Source organism: Saimiri boliviensis, chromosome 3, assembly GCF_048565385.1.
Source record: "Saimiri boliviensis isolate mSaiBol1 chromosome 3, mSaiBol1.pri, whole genome shotgun sequence".
Lineage (NCBI taxonomy): Eukaryota > Metazoa > Chordata > Mammalia > Primates > Cebidae > Saimiri > Saimiri boliviensis.
The window spans coordinates 52817271-52836707 of record NC_133451.1 but is presented as its reverse complement, the minus strand read 5'-3'; positions in this window follow the sequence as shown (position 1 = coordinate 52836707).

Sequence of the window (19437 nt, the reverse complement as noted above, 5' to 3'; positions counted from 1 at the left end):
TCTGCTAGCTTCCTGAAGTCATGTAGTAGACACCATTGGAAATATCTATTCAGGCCATAATGCTCCCCACTCTTTGAGAATTACTAGAACCACTCCTACCATGGGCGTTTGTAGATATTAATGAGGTCATAAGAGTGGGCTCCCGATCTGATAGGATCTGTGTCCTTTTAAGAGAAGACACCAGAAATCCTGCCCCAGCTCTCTTTCTCTCTCCCACTGTTTTCTTTCCCTCTTGCTCGGAGAAAAGGACATGTAGGAACATACATAGCAAGAAGGCAGCCATCTGCAAGCCAGGAAAGAAGCCTCACCAGAAACCAAACTCTGCTAAAACCTCGATCTTGAACTTTCCAGACTCCAGAACTGTGAGAATAAACTGGCCCACAGTCTGTGGTATTTTGTTATGGCAGCCAGAGCATATTAATATATAGTACATATTCATATTCCTCCAAATTATGAAAAAAATTCTTTTATTGCTATTTGCTTTTTCTCAGTTTCTGATCTCATCAAAAATCACATATTACATTTGATTGTCCTGTCTCTTTAGTCTTTTTTAATATAGTTCCTCCCTCCCACTTTATTTTTAATCAATCAAGCTACACTTTGATTTAATTATCACTAAGGAAAAAAACAGTACTGCCACTTATAACAGTAAGATGTAATGAATTATAAGAAGAATCGTATTAAATGTTGAAATTTAATATGTTAAAATGTGGCCAAAGGGTGCATCTTAGAACTGATGGAATGCAGTATTGCTGCCCAGATTTGTTAGGAAAGGAAAATTACAGATAACAATTAAAAATTTAGAAAATACAACCCATAAGAAAAGATTTTTTTTAACTGAGTGTACTTAGCTTAAAGAACAGGTTAAAATGTAATTTTATAACAAGCTTTAAATTTATGAAGAACTCTTAAATGAAAGAGGATGACAGTCTTTTTCTCATAATTCTAAGAAAACAGAAGAAGGGGGAAAAAAAGCAAATGGGTTTAAACCATAAAGTAAAGGCTTTAATTTAGACATAAAGACATTTTTGGCCAGAAATACTTGTATTAAAAATGGCTGCTGAGTCTCTTTCTCCAGAGATGCCATCAGAAGGTTTCCAGCTGAGAAGTAAGCTTTTAGACAAATTTTGTTGAGCAAAGATATATGGCCTGGTGGGACAGGAGACAAAAAACATTTCAGAGGTAAAATATCAAGGACTGAGGCACAGAAGTCATTATAACCAAGTCCAGGACATGACAATAATTTGTTTGGCTGAAGAATAAATCCCAGAGAATCATGAGAAATGTGTTTGTTAGGAATAAAAATAGAAAACCCAGATGGTTTTGACAGAACAGAAGAGAATTAAAAGGTCAGTAAAGGACTATGGAAGTCAGACAAATGGGCTGTGACGGTGACAGTATATAATGGGCAGTCACTCTTGGTTACAGAATTGTTGGTTGGCTTGGAACAAGAGAAGAGCAAGGGAAAACCAGCTAGAGAGGGGGAGCAGTGAGCCAACCTCACACATCAGCTCTGCATATAACCACCCCCTCTTACACCCCCATAGAGACAGCAGAAGCTAAAAGTTTACTGTTAGAACATTTTTCTCTGACTTCCTATAAACCTGTTTATTAGTTTGCTAGGGCTGCCAAAACACAAATACCCTAGACTGGGTGGCTTCAACAACAGAAATGTATTTTCTCACAGACTCTGGAGGCTGGGAAATCCAACATCAAGGTGTCAGCAGGGTTGGTTTCTTCCAAGTCCCCTCTCTTTGGCAGATGACCATCTTCTCCCTGTGTTTCCACATGGTCTTCCCTCTGTGTGTGTCATCTGTGTCCTAATCTCTTCTTATCAGGAGACCAGTTACATTGGATTAGGATCCCCACCATGACTCCATTTCACCTTGATGGCTCCTTTGAAAACTTTATCTCCAAATACAGTCACATTCTAAGGTACTGGAGGTGAGAGCTTCAAAATATGAATCTGGGGGGACACAATTCAACCCATAACACCCATTCAGCTATTGTCCATCCTTCAGACCTGAGGATGTGTATGTTTCTGTACTAAGGAAAGATTAAGAGTAGATGATTAAAACTTTGAGGACAGAGCACCCAAGGAGAGTACAGGCTGTGGATTCCAAAGCCAAGTTTGCCTCCTGTATAATTTCGCCTGCTACCAGGCACCACGATAGAAATAAAACCAAAGAAGGTTTTCCTTGCTTTTCTCATACTCATGGAAACAAGGCATTATAACTGAGATTCCATGCCCACTGGAAGCCTTTATTAGTTGTAAGGTCAGGTCAATCTTAACAATCTGAAGCATGTTCCAAAATCTATTATCTGAAATACAATTCAGATCTCAGCTCCACGCTTCTTTAATTTTTGATAATGAGCATTTTGTGTTCAAGAGTATATAGCGTTGTAAATTGAGGCAGCTAATAACCCTAAGAATTAGCTCCTGTGAAATCAGTGACAAGAGTGCCCTCTCAGACTTTTTCTTTCCTCCTGACCTTGACTTTCCACAACTGCAAATATTGCTGATGCTTTTAATTTCCTAGATGACAGTTCTCCTTTAAGTGATTATAAAGAGCAGAAGTCTGTCTCTGGAAACAGCCACTGATCAAACCCACCCACCACCTTCTTCAGTTCACCAAAATCATTGAAACATTCTGCCCTTAACCACAGAACCTGGTTTTGCCCACAGAGCATAATGAAAGGGGGAAGGGAGGGGATGATTCAACTCTTCAGTAAGATGTGCCCTAACAATATGGTCCCATCAGAAGTCCCCTAGTTTAACGACTCTACAGGTGGGGCTGGGCCTCCATGAGTTTTTTTTACACTGGGACACCTTCTCTACTGGAGGCAGTTAGTGGATATAGTCCTGAAGAAAATCCTTTAATCAGCACAAGGAATCTTAAGAAAGTATAACCTAAAATACAGTCAGTGCCACAGTCCTTACTGATGAGAATTCCTAAGAAGCTGCCAGCAGCCCTGGTATGGATAGGAACTGCTGTCCCCACTGCACAAGTGTTGTGAGAATCTGTTGGGTTCCTTGGAATTCTTTTCCAGGGTAGAGCACATCATCCACTGACAAAAAAACACTTGTTTCATTCCAAATCTGCAAATGAAATGCATCTTCCCCATTCACTCTTCAGGGCCTTCCTTATGCCCACAAAGTAATTTTGAAGCATTCTACTTAATTTCCTTGATAGCAGATTGATGAATATTTACTGATAACAAGCAATGGCTATAGGGGAGCCTCAGGAGAGGTCTCAACTTCACTGCGTTAGTTTTAACAATAATGAAAGTTTCAAATGAGTCAATGTGCCTTCCTTGGCTCATTGCAAGTAACATGCTACAGCTTAAAGATCTCAACACAAATGACTGAAACAATAAAATGTGATAAAGTAAAGAAAGGGGGAAGTCATCTCCTTCTAGAAAAAAAAAAGAAATGAGTCCTAGATGTTAGAAAAATTGCCTGTAGGTCAGAAAGTGACTTGGGAAAGAAGCTAAGATTGCAAGCCAATTGCTTTCTCTTCCTGGGTTTCCTTTAGTCCTTTGATCTGGGTCTTTAATGTGCTTTTCATTTATAAGCAGATTTATTTTAGTATGTAGATTTCTGCTCTCAATTTACTTTACAGCAATTCCCAAATTTTGACTTCTTTGGAATCCCAAATAGACTTTTGCTGCTCTCTGGATATATTTTGAATATTTGCTTTTCCATAGCTTGGGTACGGAAGTTTCTGAGAATCTCTAAGTTTCTATACATCAGTAAGGTATAATTTTTGTTATCCTATCCTAACACTGAGAGTGACATTAGTGAGATTTAACAAACTGAAGAATAAAGAATCCACCCATAGTCAAACGAATCCGGCATGATGTACTGAGTGGCAACTATACACCAGGTATGTTCTGAGATCCTGAGGACTCAGCAGTGAAAAAGACAGAGACAAATTAGAGACAAAATAAATGATTAAATAAGAAAATATGTTGTATGTGAGAGCTAAGATGGAAAATAAAGCAGGAAAAGGAGTTAAGGAATGCCAGGAAGAAGATTGAGCATTGCAAACAGGGCAGAGCTCTGGCTGGCTGGAACTCTGTGTGAGATGGAAGCCACTAAAGGCTGTTGGGGAGAAAAGTGAGGAAGTGCCCTGACTGCTGTCCTGAGAATTGAATTGTAAGCAGAGGTTGCTAAACAGGCCTCCACAGGAACCCAGGTAAGAAATGGCGACTAAGAAGCAAGCCACTCACCTCCAGCTGGGCCCCTGAGAGGAACAAGCTTTTAGAATATTCTTTGGGGGTCTCAAGAAGTAGAACACTGTATGTAAGATGGCATCACTGGGGGAAACCTGTTCATGACACAGGGAGCCTCTGCACTACCTTTGCAATGTCTCATGAGTCTGCATCATTTTTAAATAAAAGGTTTCAAATGGAATTATTTTATCAAGTCTAATCTTCCTGCATTAATTCTGATCTTACTTTATTTCCTACTAATAACTTAAATCATCCTAGAACAGCTATGATGGGTAATCATTAGGCTTTGTGGGTTAAAAAAAAAACTATCCTCTAAAAAGAGGACTATTTCAAGACTCATTCTTTACTCTTTTCTTAACTTGTTAGAAAAAGGTAAAGGGCTTTTACTCTGTTTCAGAGAACACGCCATGGAAACCAAAATTCTATACACTGATCTTCAAACAAATTTAGCTACTTTAGTGTAGAGGATGTCTTGGACCTGCTGCATATACACACTTCTCTGGCAGGAGAATAGATGGGTGAGATGGTCCATAAACAATGATAGAAAACCCATTAGCCGAATCACATTAGATTAGCCAAGTAGTGTTATTGAGGGCATCTGAAAAACCTCAAGTGCTAACATCAGTGGACTATGCATTAAATAGAGGTGCAATAGCACCTAGAAGGACAAATGGAAATTCTTTCATTATTTAAAACAAACGTATTCATCTTTCCTAAGCAACTACCTATTCCTTTGATGATACACAGGAAAGCTTCTTATCTGTCAGGAGAAAGCAGTTACTAAACGCAAAGAACCAACCAGATTTTTGATGGTTTGATACACAAGTCCCTTGTAGAAATGATTCCCATTGAGTCTGCCAAGTGCCCAGAATTAGGTATTGCTTTGTGCTAAGTCATTATCTCTCTAAAAAGCCTTTGCAAAGGCTCATAGCTTCGTTTAACACGTTAACTTTCCCAGGCCCTGGTGATGCACACGAGCTAGCTGAAACCTTGGCAAGCAGGGTCCCAAAGGAAAGCAATATAAGCGGGCACTGGCCCAACTACATCACTTTTTATCCTTTTATTAATACTATCATTTATTGATCTCTTACTATGTGCCAGCTCCTAAGCTTAGAATAGCCAAGACATAACTATTATTCTTCTTATTAAAGAGGTTGAGCAAATCCCCCAAAGTCCATAGTTGTAAGTAGTGAATCTGGAATTCAAACTCAGCCGTTAACACAGTGCTTGGCACATAGCAGGTGGTCAATTAACAATACACACATGAATGAATCAATGAATGAATGAATCCCCCAGGTCTGTCTGATGCCAAAGTTCAGACTCCATGGGCATTTATGCAGTGTTTTATAGTTTTTAAGCATGTTCCCATACGCTGTGGTGACTCCAGGGTTGATACAGCCCATAACGTTATCTGTCTCAAAAAGTACACTTTCTTACGATGCTTCTTTCTCCTGCCTGGGCTTATTCTATAGGACCCCAAGACAGCCTGGAGAGGATCTGGAGCACAAAGCATCCACAGGGCAGAGTGTTGCCTTGTGGGGGAGCTGAAAGGAGAAAAAGAGAGAGGTCACTAGGCCTTCCCTGTAGGTTGCAGAACAGCTTTGCAGACAAAAGGCTGAGAGGACACATAAAGATGAAGGGCTGTTGTGACTGGTTAAAAAGGCAATCAATAGTCATTCAGGCTTGAGTTGGCATCCAGCCCCATTTCTTACTAGCTATGTGATCTAAGCTTTCTGAACCTCAGTGTCTGCCTCTATAAAATGGAGATCGTTACCTCCCTCACGAGGTAGTTATGAAATTATGTGAGAAAATATGTGTAAAGTACAGGGCCTGGCACCCTACTCTTTATTATTAAAGAGTAGGGTGATGGCTCCCACAGGCAAATGTTATCTTGTGAACTATGATTCTCATTGGAGCCATAAATCACCATAGTTCCCACACTTGAAGATCCTCGTTAAACAAGAAACACCTATCCAACCTAAAGAATTTTAAAATAGTCACCCTTGTGAGAGCAGGAACCAAAGTGGAACTCTAAATAACCTATTGCACCCTCCCATACCAAGATACCTCAGTTTCCAGACCCCTGACTAGGGGAGGGTGACGTGAGCCTTCCTTCAGCAGACGCTCCCCTTTTAGAAATTCTGTTTCGTGCCAGTGTTAATTTCACAGTCCTTAGTGTTCTATTATTCATGAGTTCTCTGCAATTCAATTTTACAAAGCAAAGGAGGGCAAACAGATATGTTTTCCCCTTTGAAAACAAAACAGTTTTAGCCCCTGCGGAACTGAAGGCCTACGGATCAGATGAGTCTTGTGCAGCCATAGCAATTGGATTTAAGTGTGTTTCTTGAAGACAGCCCAAAGACAAACTCCACGCTTTGCATTTACATTTGGGCAACATTTTACATTGCATTTCTCTTTGTGGGAGTATATCAATTCCCTGAAATTTACTCTGCTTTTCTTCATAACTCATCATCCCTCCCTCTACTAGACAACCATGAGAGCTGCATACAAAAGAAAAAGGGAAAGTAAGAGCCCCCCATCTGCTTCCACTTGTCCTGCTTCCTCTGAGCCCTCCCAAAAATGATTACGATCCTTCGCAATCAACTGTGTCAAATACTATGCTGCTAATAAAATAACTTGACCCCTGGGAGGGGCAGGCTTTTAGAATATTCTTTGTGGTCTCAAAAAATGGAGCACTGCTCTAGGTATGTATGATGGCTCTACGGGGGGAAGCTGGGTGGATTGTCAGTTAATGGATCACCCTAGACATCTCCTTTAGCCCCTGTGCCAGCTCTGCAATGTGCAGTGGGACCCATGGCATGCTAGATGCAGAAGGATGGCAGTATATAATAGTCCCCTTTTATCTGTGTTTTCGCTTTCCTCAGTTTGAGTTACCCACAGTCAATCACAATCCAAAAATACTGATACATTGAGAAAGAGAGTGAGAGAGATCACATTCACATAACTTTTATTACAATATATTACAATATGCTGTTGTATTTGTTCTATTTTTTTATTATTGTTATTCTCTTACTGTGCCTAATTTATAAATTAAACTTTATATCATACATATACACACACACACATACAGGAAACAATAGGTTATATAGGTATAAGAAGTTCATACTATTCATGGTTTTAGGCATCCATGGGGATCTGTGTGCAAAAAAGAAAAAGAAAAAGAAAAAGTCACTCCATGCGGGGCTTGGCAAACAGACAGTGCCTTTTTACAAATTGGGGGTAAAACAAAGCACTGCTTCCTGAAAGTTAACACTGATCTTGAGACACAGGCTGAATTTCAGCCCCTACTCTTTCCTGTTGAACTGTAGCATAGCTCTGTGCTCCAGCACAGATGACAGCTGCACTCTGCTACCCATCTCCAGAGTCTTCTCACCTAGACCTGGTCTGAGGGCCTGTTGAGGGAATCTAGGGAGCATCTGCCAAGCTTAGGGAATGGTTTGTGAATTCCTCATTTCATTCTAAAACTGAAAACAACTACTCAGCTTACTTGGCTAAAAGAGAGGTTGATTAGCTGAAACTGAAGGATAATATACATGATGGCTTGAAGCCTAGACATCCCTCCACTATGGAATGTGTCTGCTGCTGCAGACTAATGTAGAAACATCCAGTACTTCAGCTTCTGTTTTGGAGGGCAGAGGCCCAAAGCAATGTTGAGAATGTAACTGCCATAATCAAATACTTACACAGGCCAGAGTGTTTGATTGGGTGACTCAGGTGCTACCATGTCCAGTTTATCACATCTCACCTTGGAATCCAGGCAAGCTACTGTGGCTGTATGGGAGAATGTTGATTTTGATAACGCTATAGACCTACCACAGAGAAGGGAGCCTTTCCTATTTGTTCCTTCACACAGTGGAGAGTATCAAAAATAAAGGCAGTTATCAGAAGTGGAAAGCGGAAAGTGTGATACATAGATCTGCTCACCTCCAACTGGTTAGGAAAAGTAACGAGCTTGGAAAAGAATTATCAGGAAAATAAGACCTGCAGAAGTCACCTAAGTACTGTCCTGGTATGAACCAGAGATCTTCTCATATGCCAGCAGCTGGAGTCCCCAATATCACTTTCATGTCTGAGATGAGCTGGGCTGGGTTTTCTGAGACACACCTCTCTATTCTGTAGGCCTGAATGGCTAGGTTGCGCATTTGAGTCATTCATCAGCAAGCAGGCAAGGTATTGCTACTTCAGTAGTGAGGGGGACATCCTGTCTTCGAAGGCTTCCACTGGTACAAAGGGATACATCCCCCAAGTGACAAGCTCTCCTTGATCAGGAACAGCCTCTAAGTGACTGCTAAAATTCAACAAAATAAAACAATGAACTATTTGTCCACTTTATGCTGATGGCAAACAGCAGTCTCCATCCTTCTCATAACAAACATTCCTGGGTCTAGAGGCCACTGTTACCTTGTCCAGGGCCTTCTATCACCAAAGTGAACTAAGCCAACTCTCTCTGCCTTTTCTGCCTGAGCCTAGCCCACTCCTCTCTTTTAGATTTGTGTCTGGCCTATGAATTCCATTTAAGTCATCCAGTTAATACATGACTCAATAGAGCTCTCAGCAAGATCTGAAAGCAGTGCCGAGCACAATCTTGATTAAATTAAATATGCGGCATTCAGCTAAGCTCTCTGAGATAAAACTTAAAATTAAGTTGAATATTTTTTAAAAGAATTGAAATTTAGCCTTCAGAGGCAAATATTAGACACTAGTGATACAGAAAAAGAGTAAATGCACTCCTTTGTCCCCCATCTTTTTCATCATTCTCACACTTAGTGCCCATTTCTCTTTCCTTACTCCTGCTTGGATTGGGCACCAAGGGTAAAAATCAGAAATAAAAGCATTTTCCAAAGGACTGGGAGAATATGTATGTTTCCTTCTTATTTCTCACATTGCCTGCATGGGCCTCTCCCATCCTTTCACCACAAATGTGGGTACACACACACACACACACACACACACAATCAGCCAGTGAGTGCAAAAGTGGTATTCAAGTCCCTCCCCCCTCCCAATCGGGGAAAATGGGCTTGCTAACCCAAAACGCATTTTCAAATCTAGTCCTGTTCTATAGAAACAAATGTTCTTTCCAGTAAAACACCCTGTAATTCTGGGGGCATTATTACCAGTGGATAAATAAGAGGTTGTGATATCAGCTCTCCCTCTGATTGCCCTATTACGTGGCATCCCCACTGTTGTCTGGCTACCCTGTTATTCTCAGAATGTTCAAACCACTCTTTTTGCCCCTATTTTGGTATCTTTTTCGTTTGGTTGCTTTTTTCTGTTTTTCTCTTCTCTCACAATTTTTATTTTTTACGTTTCAAAACAAGTCTGTTTTTAATCCATTCTTTTTTATTTTTTGACATATAAAATCGTAGGTATGATTTTTATCATGTACATCATGTTTGAGGTATGTACACATTGTGAAACGGTTAAATCTAGTTACTTAACAATACCTTACATAGCTTTCATTTTTGTGCTGAGAACACAATATTCCACTCAGTGTTTTTTAAGAATACAATACATCGTCATTAACTACAGTTATCGTGCTGTACAATAGATCTCTTGAACCTATTTTGAAAATGAGCATTGAAATGCAAACCAAATGAAGGTAAAATTTGACATTCCAAACAAGATTGTTGTGCTTTGTGGAAATCAACTGCCTCTTTGTGTGTGTGTGTGTGTGTGTGTGTGTGTGTGTGTGTGTGTAAAACAAATAAAAGCTTCTGTAATTAAGACCTGCATTTCCAGTTGGATTCAAAAGACTTCCCCAGTAAGAGATTCCAAGCCTTGTTTTCTTTGCTCACTCATACTCCACTCTGGCTCTCTCAATCAGCTTCACAGTCAGCTGTGCTAAGATACTTCTGCTCAGATGCCTCTCATAGAAGAAGGAAATGGGCTGCTGAAACCTGAATTTCTCTCCGTTTTGCAAGACTCTGCTTAGCAATAAAGCAGAGACTGGTGGTCGAGCTAAAATCATTACACTGGGATTATTCATTGGTCTAGAGGCAAGAAATAGTTATGAAAGAAAAAGAAAGCTATTTTCCCCCAAATCGCACCCAGGACTTACTTTAATATTTAATAATTTAAAAGGAAAAGAGACATTGTTTCTAGATGTTTTTATTCTAGAAACTGGGTCATTTCTGTCCATGCCAGTTTGGCACAGCTTAGACACCCTCTGGTGCAAAAGCAGCTAAGAAGAGACAAGAAATCTAAAAATGTCTTCTAGGGACAGACAACTCAAGGTCCCTGGAATCGGGATTACGGACATCTAGAGTGAAAAGCAGTGGCTTTGAAAATTCAGCAGTTTTGCTTCCGTCTGTGTTGAAGTTCAGGCAATTCTTCCTCCTGGGGAGCAGGCGTCCTAAGTTCCTATAGCAAGCTGAGCTCTGGGCCTAAGGAGAACTACTATTACTTATGTATAAATGGTTATAAAGCTGGTATGCTCTGTAATTGCCATTTCAAAGTTTGAAAAGGTAAAGGAAAAAAACCTTTAATTTTCAGATTAATTTCTGCTCATTAGCAGGCTGTTAAGAGCTTAAGGCCAAAAGCTTTGGCCCTAGGAAAAACCCACTCTCCAACCCACCCAGCCAACTTTCACTTGGAGGAGGATGTTGAAAGCTGAAAATAGCCCTTGGGTGAGGATTTCCATCACTTTCCACCCTTCCTGAGCCACAGGCGTAGCAGCCCCAGAAGGCAGCAGGTTGGGGCAGGGGGGTGTGTGCCATCAGCTTAGGGGTAGCAGTGCCTACTCCCTTCTGCCAAGTCCCTGGGTCCAGGCTGGGATCTCCGCAGAAGACAGAAAACTCACTCGTCTCCCACCCTCCCTCTCCTCCACCAGCTACTCATTGGATGACGGCAAAATAAGTGACCAAACATCATCTGACCATCCTCAGAAGACATATATGAGGCAAATAAATGACAAGGTACATTCTCTTTACCTTCTGACAAAAAAAGAAAAAGAGGCTGGAGCCTTTGTGTCCTAAACCTCAAAGCCCTCCAAACTGTTCCTGGTTCACAGAGCCTGGGGCTAAGAGGAATTTTAGTGACCAAAGATAATTTTCAGATGTCTTATGAATCCTGAGAAGAAATAAAAGAACAGGAGGTAGGGATGAAACCCAGAACCCGCAGGGTTTCTTCTTACACAATTATATGGGACTAAATGTGATGAAAAAATTGCTGAATTAAATAAAAAGATGTCGACATTAGAGCTGTTCTAAGATAAGAAATCTTTCTAGGTTACCCCTAGCTTAGGCTTAAACGTAGCGCCTGCTCAAAAATGTGCTCAAACCGCATCACCTTCATTCAAGCCCTCGCTAAAACTTTAAATGAGTTATTATACGCATTAAATTGTCATTTAATCGTACCCAAGCACTGTCATAAAAGCAAATGAAGCAAGTCAAGCCGCACTGGAATAAAAAATACTACACTAGTTACATTCTGAAAGCACAAGCTGAAAAATGCTTACTGTCAACTTGTATCCTGGGAGGGGGCAGCCTCCTGTCACCAAGGGTAACAAATGGTTTTGAAGGTGCAGGCTCTTCACACTCTCATGTGTGGCTTGGGAGTCTATGTCTGCCAGCCGGCAGCAAAACCGGCTTCCACTTTAGCTGCCCACTGTCCCACAGACCTTGGTTTGAGGTTGTTTGATCCAAAGGCCCAACTCAAAAAGAGGCCGTCAGGAACTAACCCCAGAGCAAGCACTCACATGCTCTTTTTGAGTCAGGAAGTAATGGCAATTCCCTGTCTCAGAAATCCTCAGTGAAACACCCATTTTAGGCAGTCTGGAGTGAGTTTAAATGCACCGTAACAGCTTCTATAAGGGGAGAAGGGGGTTACCCAAAAAATCTCTGACTCACATCCACCCAGAGGAATTCTGGCTTACCAAGCTCCACCAACTCTTACGCTTTTGTGACACTTATGGTGGCATCGATGAGGGGAAAACTGGAAAAAAACAAAAAGAGTAGTTGAATTTCTATTGGCAAGAGCAGAGAGAAGGCACTAGGGAGCCCAGGGAACTTGCAAAAGCTGAGAGTAGGGGACTGTGGGGTGCTCACGCGGAGATAGAGAACACCTTCGAGACATTTTTAAAGAGGCAGGGGGAAAAGACGGTTTTAGCACGTTAGGTATCCACTGAGACTGTAAATCCTTTTTGTTTGCCTTTGCATTTCATTTGCTTTTTTTGCCATATTTTGGAAAGACTACATTTCTGAAGATTAAAATTGCTTGTTCAAGTTTTTGTTAGAATTCCAAACAGGTGTCTTTTGTTTTAATGTTCCACAGTGTTGAGACCAGCTTATATAGAGACTCCATTTTTAATGGTTATGTTTAGATATTTTCATCTCTTTGGCATCTTCTGAGAGTAATTGATTCAATTTATTCAATATTGTTGAATGCAAAACATTCAGCTTTGACCTGTAGAAAACTCAAAAGATATCAGACAAGGACACTATTTGGAAGGAGCTTCACCTGATGTAATTACCATTTAATGGCTATTATAATTATATTCCATTTAAAAGCAGATACTGGAAGAGAAGCATACTTCAAGTTCTATAGAAGCTTGAAATAGAAAATGTTTGCAGCTGGGGAGGAAGTTAGGGGAGAGGAAGAACCATCATGAATTAAGGAACAATTCATGGACCTTAAACGATGAACAGGCTTTTGGAGTGGACAGATTGGAGGGCAGAGTCTTCTAGGGAGAGGGAAGGGAATTCTGAAATGAAAGAAAAACCTCAGTAAAAACTAGGAGGAAGAAAATATAGAGGTTGCTTAGTAAACAATGAGAGGCTCAGTTTAACTAAACAAAGTATGCGGGACCTAATAGGAGATGAAATTAGAAAGGTAAGCCATTAAAAAGCCACTGACAGTGGAGGATACTATGCTAACAAGTTTATTTGGCTTGATAAGCATTTGCAGGGGATGCAGGTGGCAACTGAAGATTTTGAACAGAGCATTCCTGAAATATGACATGTTTAATAACTTTGCGTTGAGGCCCAGCCTGTCCTTCAGCAATATTGCGTGCTCACTCAGACTTTCTCAATTCATATTTTGAAAAATAAGTTTTCAACCACTTACATATTGAGGTTTTGGAGAAAAGATTAAAGCGCCTCTGTCAGCTGGGCAAGAAAACTTTATGGTAGGCCAGGCCACAAGGCAATCTTTTCAAACATGGCAGGTCACTGCTGATTTTACTGTCCAATCAGGCAGAGTATCTAATCTGCTGCCCCCATTCCTAGGCCCAAGCATGACTCTAGTTGCTCTGAAGGTAGGTGGTCATTAGCATAGGTAAGTTCCCACATCCTGGTAGTTTAAGAGATGTTAAATGGTGGCTGAGACTGAGCTCAACGTAAGGTTGGGTGACAGACAGAAAGCATCCTCTCATAAATGCAGATAGGCTCAGAAATACTGAAGGTCCTCGAGCAATCTGCGGGGGCACATGGAAAAAGTTTCTGCAAGAACCAATACTGATATCACCTTATTAGGGTTTCTTTGCCAGAGAAAGATCACTAATGCCAAGAGTTAGCCATTGGTGGAATGCAGATCTGTCACACATGTGTGTATCCCAGTCACTGGTAATGTTCAGGAAGAAACAGCAGGCTTCTTAGTAAAGGAACCATATCTCCTTGATTCATTACCGCATCCCAGAATTATTCCTAGTACACAGGGGACACTGGATGAATATTCATGGAATAAATGGCCAAGTAAACTGGTGCAGCTGGTGAGCATACTCCTAGGATACTGTACAGAGAATTTCTGCATTGGCAAGGAGGCTGGCTTTGATATTTGCGGCCCCTCCCAACACCAAGACTCCATGGTCCTCCTCTGAATGTTGAAATTCATTCAGTATTTATTGAACACCTGCTATATACCAGAGGATGTCCTAAGCACCCAGAAAACCAAGGCAAATAAAAACAAATCCTTTTACTAGATGAACTCATGTTGTAGTTAAACTGACAGGCCATGACTTAGAAATACCCTCCTCAAAGGGATCAGAGAATCTGAAGACCTCCAAATTATCCATTTTGTTTCTTCCAGAGACCTCTTAAGTACTAATACACATATTTACTAACTAGTACTTCCCCAGATGATATATGATATGGTTTGGCTGTGTCCTCACCCAAATCTCATTTTGAATTCCCATATATGGTGGGAGGGACCTGGTAGGAGGTAATTGAATCATGGGGGCAGGTCTTTCCCATTCTGTTCTTGTGAATAAGTCTCACAAGATCAAATGGTTTTATAAGGAAGAGTTTCCCTGCACAAGCTCTCTTCTCTTGTCTGCCACCATATGAGACATGCCTTTCACCTTCCACCATGATTGTGAGGCCTCCCCAGCCACATGGATCTGTGAGTCCATTAAACCTCTTTTTCCTTAGAAATTACCCAGTCTCAAGAATGTCTCTGACAGAAGTGTGAAAATGGGCTAAGATTATAGTTCTGAATTTGCTATCCTAGTGAAAAGGTGAGTGAGGGTGGTAAAACTTAGTTTCAAAAGTGCTCCCAGAAGACAACAGACAGCCTGGCCCAGTGGCATTTTAGTTGGATGGTTTATCTTTCTCTGCCTCCTGTGTATGCTTTTATTGGAGTTCAGGAAAGAATCATAGAATCCTAGGTCTGAAACGGAACTTAGAGCTTATCTCCTCTAACACCCTTAGGGAACTAAAACCCATGGAGTCAAATAGCCTGTAGTTAGTGACACAGCTGAGACTGGAACTGTGTCTTTTGACTTGAAGCTAACATTCTCTATGCCACACCAAATTAACATGCTTTTTAAGCATTAGGAAACTGCTGATGTGCTCTGTGTATCTATATTATAGCTGAAAGGCCTTATTTCCATAATCCAAAAAGAGATAATGAAATACCTGTCTTGCTTGAGTTCTCTGAAGGAAATGTATAGAGGCTGCTCGGTGTTATGGAAAACATACTGGACTGGATCCATGAAATTAAGGTCCTAGACTGATTACTACAAGTAATTTTATGGGTGTCTTCCAGCTTTAGCCCTCTGGTTCTTAGTTTTCTAGCTAAAAGTGAGGACAGTGAACAAGAATTAGGTGTAGCAAACTCAAGTGCCTGGTAGAATCAGGAAGGTAGCAAATATGGGTAAAGCAGGCCAAAAACAAGACGATAAGCAAGGGTGGGCAGCTGGAGAGTTCAGGTCTTTTTTAACAGCTTTCAAATTCAAATTTAAAATCTAAAATTGTGTGGACCTCAAAATCAGTTCTGTGAGTCCAATGTAGCCCACAGTCAGATAGCATAATACAGGCGTCCCCAAACTACGGCCCGTGGGCCGCATGCGGCCCCCTGAGGCCATTTATCTGGCCCCCCGCCGCACTTCAGGAAGGGGCACCTCTTTCATTGGTGGTCAGTGAGAGGAGCACAGTATGTGGCGGCCCTCCAACGGTCTGAGGGACAGTGAACTGGCCCCCTGTGTAAAAAGTTTGGGGACGCCTGGCATAATACATCTGAACTAGAAGCTTAGGCCCCTTTCGTCTATAATTTCTTGACTACGAAACAAAATATGTAGTTTCCCGAAGTCAGTGTTTTGACTAGAAGATAATACATTATGATTGCTTTCAAGAAACTCATTTGTTTTAACGTTTCTTTGATCTAGAAATATCAAATCATTTTCCTCTGTGTTGCTGTGCAGCTTTCAATAGTTTGCCTGGTTTCTCTGTGCCGTAGTTTGTCATTAGGTAAATGAAAGATAAAATTGTTGACCATTCTCATAGGGCATGGTATGAATTAATTAATGTTTTGGCATAAATGTCAAGGATGTCTGTTAATAAAATATATCTTGTGGGCACATATTCTTCACGATCATTTGCCCTGATAGTTCTTTTGTTGGCATCAACTTTTATCGACTGTTCTACGTAATTAAAACCCCAGGAAATTGACTTAAAAAGACCAGAAAGGGTATGTAGTACAGGACTGCCAACATTAATGAAATAATTTAAGTCAGAATTAGACAAAGGGACAAATTAAACTCAGCAAATTACTCAAGTACTAAGAAAGCCTGATTGTTCAAGTGTAATTAAAATATACAGCTGGAATAGTAACCGCTAACAGAGTGATCTGATCAATGAACACAGTAGCTATAAAAATTTAATGCAGTGTGAGCAGCCTATTTTTTAAAATGCAAATAATCAACCCAAAATGCAGCTGCCTGTTATGAGGCAAACATGTAGAAACTAACAAGCTCAGGGAAATTATACTGATGACTCAGAAGAAACAGGCTGGTGTAAGATATTAAGAATATTGCTCTCAATAAAAACACCCTCATTTAATCATAAAGATTAATTTCTCTAAAAGTGGGGGTGGAGCTGGTGGTCAGAGCTATAAGAGAATTTATTTCCTCCATCTGATTCTTTACCTAATGCTTAGGCTGCACAGTGATGTATGCTATATCTCCTCACCCATGCTGTCCACATTCCACCCCTTTCATTACCACTCAGACCACTTTACCCAGACAGTGTCTAGACTTTTAGATCTAACTCCTTGAATTAGCATAAAAACTAAATAAAATCAGACTCTAAAAGTTACCGGCTTATCTGAGAAAAAAACAGAAAAGAGCAAATGACTAGAAAGGATAGTGAAATTTTAGATCATTTCTTTCATTATTTCTATTATTTTTATTATAAAATGTGCAGTTAACATATAAAAACTTGAATGCCTCCATAACTCACCAGGGCATGGATATGAATACGGTGGCATTAATATTATTTGCACACATTTCATCAGCTTCAAAATTGTACTTGCTAATATAAGAGTTTCCACCCCTCCTCCAGCATCATGAGATTCCCCTCCTGTGGCTATATGAGCTGTGGTTAACATGGAAATTTGGCACCCAGATCCCCCTTCCTGCCAAGAGAGTACTCATCTCAGTGGTTAGCTCCTTCCAAATCTGCCTTAGCTACAGAGAGATGCTCTGCCCAAGGACATCCCTTCCTGGCACAGCCCACATCCAATGACTGAAAGAGATGGAGGTAAAGGTGCAACCATATTAGCCCACTCAGACCAACTCTGGCAGGTGCATGCAATCCAGAGCTCCCAAAGAGGCTGGTAAAGGCATTGTTGGGCCTATATTGAAGTTTATTTGACTTTTCTGTCTGCCTAATCCTGCTTCTTCCCCCGGCCTTTCCAAAGGTGCTGATTCCTAATAAATATACTGCAGGTCAATCTCCATCTTGGCATCTGCTTCTAGACAAGCCAACCTGTGACGTGAATGCATCCTGGCCACCACTAGCAACTGAGCTGACCAAGAGGGTCTCAACTGCTCAGCAGAATCCTCCATCTTCCCCAGGCTGGACCCACATCTCTGCTGGTCACCATAGAAACCAACCCCTTAGCCCTCAGTGCCCCGTGACTACTCAGCAGTTCTTTGTGACACTGGAAGGACCTCCCTTCCTCTGCGGTACACTCCATCAGGGGATACCACAGGAGGACTCCTTGGGCCCTGATGTATCCCTCGGTTTACAAACAGGTGATTTTCTCCCCCTGCCACAAAGCTAGGCAGAATAGGTTTGAGTACAGTCACCATCCTGTACCTGGAATCTACAACTCTCTAAACCTCAGAAAGTCATCTTCCTAGTCAAGACAGACGTTGGCTTCCATGTGGTAAGTTATCTCTCAGCTTTCTTCCCCAACCAGAAAAAAGCTCTCATGGGATTCCTTTACAAAACCATAAACACATCTAGCCCACCAAACGGGTCTGAACCTGTCTTAGTCCTTTCTCTGCTGCTATAACAGAATACCACAGGCTGGTTAATTTATAAAATAAAGAAAATCCATTTATTTCTCACATTTCTAGGGTCTGAAAAGTCCAAGAGCGTGGTGCCAGCATCTGGCAACGGCAATTCCATGGGAGAGAGGTGGAATGCGGAAGTGAGCATGTGAGACAGAAAGAGAGGAAATCAGGCCAAACTCGTGCTTTTTATCAGGGGCTCACTCCTCAGGTGACTAGCCCACTCCCAGGATAATGACCTTCATCCATTTATAAGGGTGGGGTACTTATGACTTAATCACCTCTTAAAGGCACCACTTCTCAATACTGTCAATTGGTCACTAAATTTCCACATGAATTTTTAGGGGGCAGTCAAACCACCTGTGGTAACTGCTGAAGGGTTTGGAGGCTCTTAATCTTCAGGGAGAGTAATCTAGCTGTGGAGAATGGCGATGAAAGGAGAGAAATGTTTTTTGCATTCATATACATGTAAATATTACCTAACAAACACTTATACCCCAATTACCATTGGCCCTGATCTAAGTCTTTTCTGTGTATTAACCCATGCAATCCTAAAACAGTTCCATCAGATAATTAATTAGGACCACCCTGCACATGAGGAAGCTGAGGTACAGAGCAATTTGCTGACAGAAAGTTATACAACATGTAAGTTGTGAGTATGCAACACATGAAATAGGAGAAAATATTTTCAAACTATATGTGCAATAAGGGGTTAATATCTAAATTATATAAGGAACTCATACAACTCAATAGCAAAAACAGAAACAAATATTCTGATTTTAAAATGGACAAATAACCTGAATAAACAGTTTTCCAAAGACATACAAACAGTTAACAGGTATATGAAAAGGTGCTCAACATCACTCATCATCAGAGAAATGCAAATTCAAACCACTATGAGACATCACCTCCCACCTGTTAGAATAGCTATGATCAAAACAAAAGAGGAACACAAATGTTGGTGAGGATGTGGAGAAAAGGGCACTTTTGTACACTGTTGGCGGGAATGTAAATTGGTACAGCCATTCTGAAATATGGTATGGAGGATCCTCAAAAATTAAAGTTAGAACTCCCATGTGACCCAGCAATCCCAGTTTGGGGTATATATTCAAAGGAAATGAAACAGAATGTCAAAGAAATCTCTGCACTCCCCTGTTCACTGCAGCATTATTCACAATACCTAAGACACGGAAACAACCTAAATATCCATAGATGAATCAATGAATGAAAAAAATATGGTGTGTCTACATAAATGTGGTGTATATATGTATGTGTGTGTATATATATATATATATATATATATATATATACACACAGACACATACACACACACTAGAATATTATTCAGCCTTTACGAAGAAGGAAATCTTGTCATGCGCAACAACATGGATAAATCTGGACAACATTATGCTAAGTAAATAAGCCAGACACAGAAACACAAATACTGCATG